The sequence below is a fragment of the Solanum stenotomum genome, chromosome 3 (genome assembly GCF_019186545.1).
Source record: "Solanum stenotomum isolate F172 chromosome 3, ASM1918654v1, whole genome shotgun sequence".
Classification (NCBI taxonomy): Eukaryota; Viridiplantae; Streptophyta; class Magnoliopsida; order Solanales; family Solanaceae; genus Solanum; species Solanum stenotomum.
The window spans coordinates 54,789,682-54,794,294 of NC_064284.1; the positions used below are offsets into that span (position 1 = coordinate 54,789,682).

General features: G+C 32.8%; 1 long non-coding RNA gene across 1 annotated transcript; it reads right to left on the bottom strand.

Annotated features, from left to right (window-relative positions):
• Positions 1–4,269, bottom strand: LOC125860135 (uncharacterized). Its single transcript, XR_007445812.1, has 4 exons — positions 4,174–4,269; positions 1,789–1,939; positions 1,144–1,273; positions 1–717 (listed from the first exon to the last, which is right to left on the bottom strand). It is a non-coding gene; the product is annotated as an uncharacterized LOC125860135 (long non-coding RNA).
• Positions 4,270–4,613: the final 344 nt, after the last annotated feature.

Below are 4,613 nucleotides of genomic sequence, written 5' to 3' on the forward strand. Positions count from 1 at the left end.
TCCAAATTGAAATTACAACTTGAAATTGGTCGCATGAAAAATGAAGTCGAGACACGAATAAAATTATCAAAGCAATATCTTTCTTCATTCGACACTCCAAAAATGTTGTTTTACCTATATGTTATCCTTAAAGATGCATAGAGGACCAACACACACCTACCTATATTTTTGTAGAGCCCGAGCAACAAGCATAAATGTTCTTCTGACAGAGCAATTGTGTTCTGTTTTCTTACTTTTAAGATTTTATTCCATGCTTGTAAAGGGGAAAAATTTCAGGGATGCTTGGGAAAATTCTAGCAGTCCTCTTCGTGGGGTTCGTGGCGTATGCTTATCGTGCAATGCAGCTTTCTCCTTCGAAAATTTGTGGCATCCCTGATGGCCCTCCTGTCACATCACCTAGAATTAAACATCGGGATGGACGATACTTAGCTTACAAAGAACATGGCGCACCAAGAGACCAAGCAAAACATAAGATTGTGTTCATCCATGGATATGATTTTAACAGACACGACACTATTGTTGCAGCTGGCCTCTCTCCGGTCTCTCATCCATTTACCTCAACTCCATCTTCATTTCTTAATAGCTTACACCCAAATACTGAAACAACATGTAGCAAGCATGCCACAGGATACTGGGGCAATAGAATATTCTTGTTTACAGGCAGATCATAAGTTGTGTTTTTGGACAACACATTAAGTCAGAAGACAACATTAGAACCTACAACAATACAAACACAAGTTAATAAACCAAATACTCCAATAGGAAAATGAAATTTCAATTTCAAAACCAAGCTAAAATAAGAGCCTAACATTAGTATGGATAAAATACTTGTCGGTTAGGAAAATAAAGTCAACACCTCGAAGCAGTTTACCGTGTACAACTAAACCTAACTTTACACTCTTTGTATTTGTGGCTCAATATGGATCTGATATTTGACAGAGTAAGTATTCCTTGTACTAATTTTTCTTGCCACGTTGAGCACAGGATCCTTAAAATGGCAATGGAAACAAGAACTTATTTAGTTCATTAATGATCTTTGTATTCTGTTTCTGAGTTGAACAACTTTGACAAGAAAAGACAACTTCTCACAAAGTGCTTATCTCAGGCTTTGTAGAGTGGAAGTTATTATGACAGTGAACTTACATGTCATGGCGAATTATTCACAGGTACAAGGTACCCCAACCAGAATGGTCTGTTTTCCGTGAAGCAAGCTTTGGCCATGGTGGACTTGTGATAATTAATTCCGCTCATGCCTCTTGGAGTTGGGTTGAGTCTGCAGGGAAAAAAACAATTATCATTTCCTCAAGTCTCAACGGTTGTTGTAGTATAAATTGATATCACACTTTAAAATTTTCATTGTTTAAATATTCACTTACAACATTACTTGCTTCAGATATTACATTATTGTATGCACATGAGAAACATTGTGTAGACTACCAAAGGTATAATCACCAAAATTACATTCATATGGAATTGCTAGGCCTAATTCATCATAAATCAACCCATTAGACCACATGCATACATAGGTTGTGGCAACAATATTACTATCAACTATCAAAAGTGGAATCCCAATCCGAGAAAGTAATAAAATAGTTTAACAAGCTTATACACATACAAATTTGTGCAAATAAATACAACATATCAATGTAATCTCACAAATGGGGTCTGGTCCAACTAACTACGAAATACGAAGATAAGAAAACTATATTGGTATGACCTGTCACCGCATTTTTTCCGATTTTGTTGCTCCTCTTTTGTAGGATTTTCTTGAAGATGAGAAAACCTTACCTTTCATTTTCATTGGAGCCTCAAAGATTCCATTACTAAGCACAAGTTCAAACTCTAAACAATAGGTTTCTTTACACCCCCAAAGAAGATTGTAAGCGGAGAGCAATACTTGCTAAGCTAAATGGCAAGGGAGATCAGGTAGCCGCCAAATCTGCGCCAAGTATGTAATACGTGTTTGTTAGCTAAAGCAACATGATAGAACTATATTGGATGGGCAAGTTAAGGCAAAAAGTGAAATTACTAAGTTACCCGAACAAGGTATTATTATAAATAACTAAAAGTTGATACAACATTTTATGCATAGAGTAAATGTTGCTTGTGCATAGCTCGGGATCAATAAGTTATTGTTGAAATCTTGATGTGTCGATAAGAATTTGTATTAGACTTAGATTCATAAAGAAGATATTGTTGTTGTAAACTCATGTAGGTGCATTATCTAAATTTTCAATACCAACAAAATTTAATGGAGTGTTCAAGTACAAATATTATATGCTAAGTGAAGGTTCCAATTGTGTTTGAGAGAAAAGGATCTGGTGGAAGTATATATTCCTTCAGTGTCTGAAAAGAAAGGACACATTGTACATTGAATATGTTGAAATAGAGAATACATTTACTATTGAAGTAATAAAAACTGATAAAAATGTTATTGCAGATTACTTATCAAGACAAAGCTACTCAGACTGAGAAAGAAAATACAATTGAAGATATACTCAAAGTCATTACTACACTTTGCATAAAAGTGGACAGTATGGACAATGAGATACAAAAATTAAAGACTAACGAAGATAATCTGAAGTCTAATGCTAATACAGGTCAGCAGCATGACTGTAAAAATGCAGAGCTAAGTCAATCAGAAGACTTTAAAAATCCAGAATGTTCCTGAATAATATCTGCAATGATGTTCTATTTTTTCTTCATCATACCTGTATTTTAAGACTCCTCCATAACTTTTTTCACTGGCGTCTGATTCTACTACATAAGTAATTTTTTTGTTTTCATCCGGTATTCTACATCTTTCTTTAATTTTTGTTGTAATAGTTTTAAATTCCCTGCTAATTTTGGTATGTATTCTCTTATGTGATTTACTAGTCTTAGAAATGATTGTAATTTCTTTTTTGTATCTAGTTGTTCATTTGAGTTAATTATTTTTTGTACTATATGTGTTTGCATTTTTATTCCATTTTTATCTATTTGTATTCCTAAAAATTCTATTTGCTTTTTCATTAGTCTGCTTTCTTTTTGCTTAGACATATGCCTGAATATTCTATAATATGTATAATTTTTTCTAATAATCTTATATGTTCATCTTGTGTTTTGGAATATAGTAATATATCATCAATATATACTACACAATTTTCTAGTTGTTTAAAATAGTTATCCATAAAGTGTTGATATCTACCTGATGCATTTTTTATATCCAAATGGTAATACATTCCATTCATAAAATCCTTATGGTACTCTAAATGCTGTAAGTTTTTTAGATTCCTCTTCTAACTTTAAGTGGTAAAATCCTGATTTGCAGTCAAATTTATTGAAGTAATTATATCATTGTATTTGTCTTATCTTTAATATTTTATTTGGTATTGGGTAATTATATGTTTTAGTTTTTGCATTTAAATTTCTATAATCAATAACCATTCTACTTTTTCCTCTTTTTTGCTCACTATGTTTATTTACTATAAATGTTGGGCTTGTATGTTTGGTATTGTTTTCTTGTATATACTCTTTTTCTAGTAATTAGCTTATATGTATCTTAAATTATGTTAAATCATTAAAATTATATTTTAATGGTTTTTGGGTTATTATACTATTATTATCAATTAGCTCAATTTTTACTTTTGTTTATATTTTTTCCCATCCTTGTAAAGAATCTTCACTATATAAAAAGCTCTATCTGTCGAGCCTATTGCAAAACATGAATAGACATAAGATGGTTTAACGCAAACATTTCCACCATCTTTGTTTCAGTTTCTTGAACAGAATTTGGGAGACTGTTCAGCTCTATCTGCACCAATCGAATGATCATAGTCTATGTTGCTCGGACTTTCCAAAAATATCGATGGGCGCGTGTCAGATTCATCAAGAGTAGTATATTTTTGGAGAATCCGATACGGGTGCGGCATCAAAAGTGAAGAGTCCGCACAACTTAGATCATAGTAGGTAGGAGTACATGAACGAATTATATGTGATTTTAGCTTTAAGAATGCTTGTTTGCCAGAACTAAATCCTTCCCCTCAACTCTCAAGTTGCACATAAAAACATTGAAAAACAGCACATATGAAGAAGCCATAGACATGGACGTAAATCCTTCACTAATTCACACGTAAATGAAAATATCAACATACTTGAAAATAAAAAGTGATCCTCTCCTCAGACATGACATACCAAGGATATTTGTCCATTGCATACTTGTGGGTTCAAGTCTTTGCTGTAGTCTCTTGTTTGTTCCTCTGTGTGTGCAATATTCGGCACCAAAGGAACATCAGCAGAGGGAAAATAATCATAGATAAGAATAAACAAGTTATAAATTTTAATTGGAAGATGCAGAAGTATCTTTCATATTAACGGGAAAAGCCTTTTGGAAAAAAAAAAAATCAGAAACAACTACTCAGACACCACGAAAAGGAGGAGATTGAGCAGCCTTTAAACCAGTAATAACACATGAATGAGCAACCGATGAAGTTGGCCATCTACATTGAAGAAATATATGTTTTAGTTAATTCAACACAATATGCACAATATATGTTGTGAACTTTCGTCCAAATCTATATTTATTTGTTGGTTCAATCTTTAATCATCACAGTAGGTAACTACAACTAAGTTAA